Source organism: Balaenoptera ricei, chromosome 1, assembly GCF_028023285.1.
Source record: "Balaenoptera ricei isolate mBalRic1 chromosome 1, mBalRic1.hap2, whole genome shotgun sequence".
Lineage (NCBI taxonomy): Eukaryota > Metazoa > Chordata > Mammalia > Artiodactyla > Balaenopteridae > Balaenoptera > Balaenoptera ricei.
Genome location: NC_082639.1, coordinates 111,575,248 through 111,583,859, shown reverse-complemented (window position 1 = coordinate 111,583,859; position 8,612 = coordinate 111,575,248).

Sequence of the window (8,612 nt, the reverse complement as noted above, 5' to 3'; positions counted from 1 at the left end):
TCCGATTTATGACTTTTATGGATATTATTGCTTAGGATGAGGAAAAAGAAAGTGCTATACGGTCATACACCTTTTCAAATAAATTTGGCTAAGTAAACAGTGACTTGACCTAGAGAAAAGTATTAATAATACAGATGATGCATGGATATGGGAAAATCTATGAAGGAGGTCTGTGAATTATTAAGGTTTTGGAAACCCTAGATTATAACATGGACCCTGCTATCTCCATTTGGGGGGTTCCAAACGTCCTCCTGGGTTATACAGACTGTGCTGTAGGAGTCCTGCCCCCATGTTCAGTTAAGGGCAGGAGGAAGGGTCAGAAGTGTGAGGGCAGGTCCACCTCTCTCCCTGCTGAAGCAGATCCCTGGACCTGAGGGAGATGCAGACTCAGGAGGGGCTGTCTTGGAGGCAAGCCAGAGACACACCGTGAAGTAGGCTGCGTGTCCTCTGAGCCCCTAGTCCTACTGTTAGTGCCCCAGCCTCTTCCTTTCTGCCTCCAACTCATTCTTGAAAATGATCCCTGCGTTGTGAGGAGACTCTGGGGACTGTGAGGAGATGTGAGGCAGCAGACCGGTTTTATCACTCGCTAGCTGTGGGGCCACACGTATTGTGACTGAACCTTTCTGAGCCTATGTCCTTGTGTGAAAATGGGTTTGATTTGCCTATGTTTTGAGGGTGTTGTGGGGATTAAACAAGATCTACTATTTGGAAAAGCTATTGGAAAATGGTAGGTGTTTGATTAAATACTGAATTCAAGGAAAGATTGTACAATTCATTTAAATCAGAGTGTAGACATTCGATAGTAATTCAAAGTGGGTCTTCATCGGGGGCACGCAGTTTATTAGGGTCAGAATTATAGTAGAAAGGTTGAAGCTCTTACAGTGAAATGTCAGGTGTCATTGAGGGGATGAGAGTGGAAAAGTGAACAGGGGAAATCTTTCAGGGACAGATTTTCTCCAGTGGGTTTGCCTTCCCTACGGCCCATGTTGGATTGGAGGTCTGACTAGCCTGTCCCTTTGTCCAGTTCTCTCCCATGTTCTTCTCTGAGTCACTCATTCAGTACTTAACACTATTATTTCCAATCATAGCAACTACTGTTTGTTGAGCACATGCTGTGTGACAAACGCTATGCTGAATACTCTAGTGTTTCTTAATTTAAACCTCACCACACCCCGGGGACTATTATCCACATTCTACAGATGACTAAAGTGAAGTCTGAGGGCCACAAATTCCAAGCATCTCCTAAAATTATTACTCTTTCTTTTTATTCTTCCTCTTATTCTCTCAAAAGTCTGATTATCTGTTCCCTATTAGGTACAATCACCTTGGTTATGATTAACACATTAACATTATGTGTTAATGTCTGTCTCCCTTGCTGGACTAAGAACTCCTTGAGGGTAGAACTGAAACTTACTGATCACTGAACCTCCAGTACTTACCCCAGTGTCTGTCATGTAGTGGTGCCCTGTAAAGGTGGGTTAAACAAAATAAGGGGAAACATCATAACCAAGGTGATTGTACCTAATAGGGAACAGATAATCAGACTTTTGAGAGAATAAGAGGAAGAATAAAAAGAAAGAGTAATAATTTTAGGAGATGCTTGGAATTTGTGGCCCTAAGAGGATGTTATTATTCATTGGAAGATGAGTTTGTCCTGGTGAGTAGGTCATCCAGCTCTGGTTGGGAGCCCTTAGTGGCACCACTACCATCAACATCATTATCATCACCACTTAAAACTTGGCTTACAGACAAGAGATATTGATGCCACACTTCATCCCAAGTCTTGCTCAGAAGTATCAGATCTTGGAAACCCAATTAAATCCAGAGGAAGGCACCAGAAAGAGGCGAGAGCAGGGTGACATGAATTGCTGTTCCTTATGCCTAAACCCCCAATGAATCAAATGTGAGACAATTAAGTTGCTTCAGATGGAATTAACCTGGTTCAAGTCCAACTTAATTGTTGTCTTTGCTGGAATGAGTCTCAGCAATGCCAGTGAGTTCCAGAGATGCCATGGCTGTTGTGGTTGCTCTGTTTGGACAGGCTGCTACAGGCACAGTGATTTGTTTTTCTTTAAAATATATTGTTTCTGATTTCCAAGCCTAATTGCTCACCTTGCTATCTGTGGCAGAACAGTCCGAGTGCCCCTCTGCAGGGCTCAGTGTCTGTGGGGGTGTTGGACAGGTGTGGCTAGCAGGGCCTGGCCACCACCACTGGAACATGGCCTCGCACTCCTTCTTGTTGACTTCTCCACATGGGAAATGACAACTAGCAGGACTAGGCTTTCACAGGTCTGGCCAAGGTTTGCCCAGGGTCGGTTAAGAGAGACTCTAAAGGCCTACCTTGGCAGACTTACCTTATTCTCTTCCCATTCTTCTTTCTCTCAGAAGCACACAGGAAATTGCCATCATGGACAAACACAAAATGGAATAGACATGGGAAGCTGAGATCCAGAACAAACTGCTGTGGCTGGGGAGGGGTGAGGAAAGTCCTAGAGACCACCCTGCCTGGGAAGTATCATCCTATTTGCTCCTCTCATTCTGGCTCATGTACCCTTCCCTCTGCTTATCCTGGCCAAAGGCAGCAGCAGAAATGGGGGAGGGGCTTTGGTCTTAGTAGACAGGTAATCAGCCCTACATCTAGAGTTGCTTTTTGCAATGTGCCTAGTTTCAGTTCAACACCCCTATTTTCATGATCTCCAGCCCCACTGCCACCATGTCTACATTGCCATTCCTTTCAATACTACATCAAATGCCAAATACTATATGTTATCATCTGCTACAACAGCATCGTCATTACCCCACTACTACCACTGCAACCTCTGCTCATTCTCACCATCACCACTACCACCTCCACCAGCTCTATCACTTCTATCACCTTCACCACTATCATGAACACCAGCACAATTATAAGCACTACCACTGCCATCTCCACTAATTCTCACCATCACTACCATCTCTGCCACCTCTATCACCTTCATCATACCCACTGTCACCACCTCCACTGCCACCACCTCGATCACATCTACCACCTTTAGCACTACTACCACTGTCATCACCACCAGCACCTCCACTACCATCATTACCACCACTACTGTTACCACAATTCATTCTCTTCTTACCACCACTGCCACCACCAACACTACTGCTTCTCATTCTCACCAGCACCACGACTAGCATGGAGAACAAAAGACTTAGGGCTTGCTGAAGAGCCATCTTCAAAGGATTAAAAGGCTACAGAAGAATAAAGTTCTTAGTAGGGGCAAAGAAGCTAGAGTTGGAAAAATGGACAGAATTAAAGGAATTATAGTGACATTTAGGTAAATGTAAGCAATGTTTTTCATGGACCTAGGGGAGACAAGAGAGGTGAGAAGTTTGAAGATAAAATCTGGAATTTGATGAGTAATTTGGAGCATGTTGAGTTTACTTACCTAAGGTGACGACCAGTCACTCACTGATGTTTGGATCCCTGCTATAGAATACCTTAAGAGTGGCAATCTAAGGTATATATCTTCAACTGTTTTAGTATTTGGGAGGTGATTTAATCCTGAAGCATCTGGTTTCTTCTGGCTATTTTTATAAGTTTCTGATTATTCCACAATACTGGAATGCATTATCTTTTAAAAATTTAAGACACTTTAGATCAGGGTGATATTCTTCCTGGTCATCCCTCCCAATCCTTGTTCCTAAATCCCTGTTGCCTTTGCACAGGCAACCAGTGTTATAATTTGGTATGATTTTTTTTGGTAGATCATTTTCTTGCCATTATGTACCTATTTAGAAACAATATAGTAGTATATGTACATTTTACATGAATACCATGTGTCTTATGTGTCTTTCTGCCCCTTACTTTTTTTTTTTCCCCACTCAACAATAGATTAGTGCAATTGTTAAGAGGATGAACTCTGGAGCCAGACTGCCTGGCTTCAGTTCACAGCTTTGTCACTTGCTATTTGCATGATCTAAATTATTAAACTCCCCTAGTCTCCAGTTTCCCCCTTTGTTAACTGGGACTATAGCATACCTATACCCATACAGTTCTTGTGAGGATTAAATGAGTTAATTTACGTAAGCACTTAGAACAGTACCTCAACCATACTGTTGACAGGTATAAAGTCATATTATTGCTTGCCGGTATTCCTTAGTAATTTATAGGTTGGATCTGCCACAGTCTATTTAACCATTCCTAAATGGATGGACATAGAGATTACTCCAATTTTCATGATTGCAAACATGGCTTCCATGCATGTTTTCATATATGCCTACTTATACACATGAATGATAGTTTCTCAAAGGTAGAGAAGTCAAATTGCTGCATATATCATTTTATTTTATTTTATTTTTAACATCTTTATTGGAGTTTAATTGCGTTACAATGGTGTGTTAGCTTCTGCTTTATAACAAAGTGAATCAGCTATACATATACATATATCCCCATATCTCCTCCCTGTTGCGTGCATTTGTCATTTTAAAGGCTTTATTAGAAAAACATAATTATAATGAGTTGATAGCTGCCTCCTGTTCCCCCCACCTGTTGGTTTTAGTTCTCCTCCCTTTGACAGCCTGAGCCACACTGCAGCGCTGAAGTGATAGACCCCAGTGGTTAGGACTAATAACCTCAGGTTCAGATTAACTTTGGGGGTGGGGTGGGGTCACATTTTTGGGAGGCATACTAAATATTTATGTATAATAACTCATTTAATCATTATGATGCAGGTACCCTGACTATCCCCATTTTACCCCTGAGGAAATGGAGGCAAAAACAAGCAATGCCATTACTCTGGGTTGCACAACTATAAGTGGTAGATCCTTTATACAGGTATGAATGTTGAGTCCTTAGTCCATGTAAACGTCTTAGTATTCTGCTCAGCACATAGAAAACATTCAGTAAGTGTTAGCATTATTCTAGGGTTGATTGGTATATTATTAGGGCTCCAGAATTATTATTTACTGTTACCCTTACTGTCCTCAGATTGTGATGGAGCTCATCTCTGGGGCATTTCTTTCATTTGTCTTAACAAAATGATAGGAAATTGTGGTTTCAAGCCTTGGCTGACCAATCTCTCTGATTCTACTCTATAGCCACAGACCACATACTTACCCTTGGAGGGCACCTGCTGAAATTAACACCCTCTGCTCTGTGTTTGCCCACAAAGAAGATAAATGCAAATATAGTTAAATGCAAATGTGGGTACATATAAAATCTCATTGCTGGTGGATGGGGAGTTGACTTATGCTGGATGCCCAGGAAAGAGATGAATGAGGGGAACACTGTACCTGGGACTTGAGGAGAGGTCAGCTGGTTTGAGATGTCAGAGTAGAGGTGGACTAGAAAAGGACTTTCCTTCTGACCCAGAAAATTGTGCTGAACCAAGAAGGAAATGGCATTCACTCTCTCATTGAACATTTACTCTGGAGTAGAATACGGAGATACAGAGATGTAGAAGACACAGCCCCTCCAGGAGCTCGCATGGAAGCACGGAAGACAGATGCGTAGATGAATGATTGCAGTACAGGGTGATACACAAGGACACCCTCTAGAGGCTGCACTAGAGGCGCATAGAGTGGTGGGGTCTTCCTAGAGCTCAGATCCTTCAGAATATGTCAGAGGGACAAAAGAGTGGAGGAGGAATTCAAGACAGAGGGAAGGGCATGTGCAAAGGTGTGGGTGTAAGACAGCAGGGCACGTGCAAGTCATCCTGGGTTTGGAAGGACGGCGCGATGGTGCATGCTCGGAGTGAAGGGTGAGGCACCACTGGGTTGCATCACGGAGGGGGCTGAAAGCCATGTAGAGGAGAATTGACTTTTATCTTAATTTTATTAGCGAAGTTATTTCTTCAAATATTGGCATCCAGAGGAAAAGCTGAGTTGCCTGGAGGTGGGAGCGGGCTTGCTGGAGAGAAAGCACAGTGGGAACAGTTCCAGGCAGGGGCTGGCAGTGGCCCCGGAAAATGTTAGAAGGTGGACCTTGCCATGATGACCGCGTTTGACTGGCTCCCTTGTCATGTGGAACAAACAAATAAATTGTTGAAAACCTTTGCCCTGACCAGTAGTCACAGAGTTCTTTCATTTAATCTTTTCTTAAAGAATAATTTTATTTATTTATTTATTGGGCTGTGTTGGGTCTTCGTTACTGTGCGCGGACTTTCTCCAGTTGCAGCGAGCAGGGGCTACTCTTCATTGCGGTGCGCGGGCTTCTCATTGCAGTGGTTTCTCTTGCTGCAGAGCATGGACCCCAGAGTGTGTGGGCTTCAGTAGTTGTGGCTCGTGGGCTCTAGAGCGCAGGCTCAGTAGTTGTGGTGCACAGGCTTAGCTGCTCCGCGGCATGTGGGATCTTCCCAGATCAGGGCTTGAACCCATGTCCCCTGCACTGGCAGGTGGATTCTTAACCACTGCGCCATCAGGGAAGCCCTTATTTAATCTTTAAATTAGCTTGTGATTTTGGCGTTGTTGTTACGACCATGGGGCAGCTGAGTAAATGCAGGCTCAGCAAGGCTGAGGAAGTTGCTTCAAACCACACAAGTGTGTGAGTGCTAGAGTGTTCATTTGGAGCCCTGCACCATCCAGGGCTCCCTGGCCGTCCTCAGAGGCCAGGAGAAGTGAGAGCAGAGTCTATTATGCCGCGTTCTCCGATGGAACGTCACTTTATGTAGCTGTCGGGGGCAGTTATGCCCGGGGACGACTAGTTCTGTGGTAAAACGGCCCCATGGGGCCCCATTTGGTGTCCGAGGCGATGACCAGATGCCCTGCTAAGGAGGAGGGGTGTGGGGAGACCCAGAAATCCTGCATAGCCTCTAGGTGGTTCCCCTTCTCCCCAGGGCCGAGGCAGCAGGTGAGACCTCCAGAGTTTGCAGGAGGAAGAGGGGCCTGTGGCTTTCATCACAAGGGAAAGGCTAGATCGGCATAACTCCATCACCCCTTCTGCAAAAGCTTCTCCCAGGACATGCTGACTCTGCCAACAAAGCTCAGAAGGTCAGTTTGGCAACCTGGCCCCTCAGGTGCTGCCTTTCCTCTGCAAAGTTTCCGCAACAAGAAATAGGGATTTCTTAACTGCTCAGCTGTAATAATGAATGGGCGGAGGGGGCACTGGTGAACTGGGGTACAGCCTCACCACACCCTGCAAGGTTTCCTGTGCATCAGGAAACCCTGGGTCTCGGGAACTTGGCAGGCTGCTCCACCTCTGACTTGAGGAAAGGGGGATGCCTTCCACATTTAATTTCTTTGGTTCTTCAGATACTTTCATTTTCCTCATACAATGTGTCAACCATCTCGACAAGGGTTTTACAAGCAAGACCTGATTTTATCTCCACAATAACCCAGAGGAGTGGGTACTGATGCCTCCATCTAACAGATGAGAATGTGATGCACATTGCCATTAATGTCCGTTTGATGCTGTATCCATTGCCATTCAGTGGACACAGACAGGTGCTGTTCTGGATGCTGGGGAGACAGCAGAGAACATGGCCACAAGGGCTTGATTACAGTGGCACCAGGCAGGCTGCTCCCAGGATGGAAAGAGATCGTGGACATGAATGTGTTTGATAGACCAAAAAGTGCCACAAGCCTCTAGGGGACATCCTGGCAGGAATAAAGGCTCAGCACACTGTGAAAGCTGGATAACACTGTGGATCAGAAACCTTAGGAGACCTGTCACTTGTGACTGCCCCACCACACCACTTCAGCTGGGCTGCTCGTGGTCTTGGCCTGCAAGGTTCTAGGGGTCAGACAGAGCACTGTACTGGTTGCCCAACTTTCACAAGCTATGAGGGGACCCCCCCCCCCCCCCCCCCATATTCCAGCTCCTTCCACCGTGCCTGCCTGGGGCCAGGAGGATGATCAGCAGACAAAGGCCAGGTGCTTGTCCTGCTCCCGTCCACTCGCTCCTGAATCCCTGTTCCCTGGCCTTGTGCTTGAGGGTCTGAGAAGCACAAGCACATGGAGGAAGCTGGAGAGGCTTCGTGAATTAACTCTGAATTCACTAATTTGTGTTTGTGACCTGTCATCTCCTGGTCCTTCAAAGGCCTCAGTCAAGGATCATTTATTGTATTGTATTTTGTTCATTTGTTTCTTAATATACTGTTCTCCAACCCAGGACAGGGGGTACCTGTGTTACAAGTTTTGTGAAATAGAAATCAGAATGAAGGAAGGAAGGCACATCAAAGATGGGACTCAAAAGAAACAGTTTATCTTTATTATTTTAAAGCAAGGAACAAAGTATACAACTTGCTATTACAAAAGCAATGCATGCTTACTCATCTATGGCCTACATTACATTGTCATTACTTTAAAGTATAAAACTGCATGTTGGTTATTTTAAAGCCTACTTCTTTTCACCTAACAATAATATGTCATTATTTTTCCACAGTGTGTTTTAATGGCTAAAAAATAAATATCCTATTGTGTAGATAGATGTGAATTTATTTAATCAGTTCTCTACTGCTGATAATTTACATTATTGCCTTTCCCCCTTTTTAAAATAAAATTGTTGCAATAAACAAGCTTGTACATATAAGTGTGGAAACATTGCCAATTGTTTTCTTAGGGTGAATTCCTAGAAGCAGGATCCCTGGGTTACAGCACATCCATCACAGGTGAGGATACAGGCTCGGGAGTCA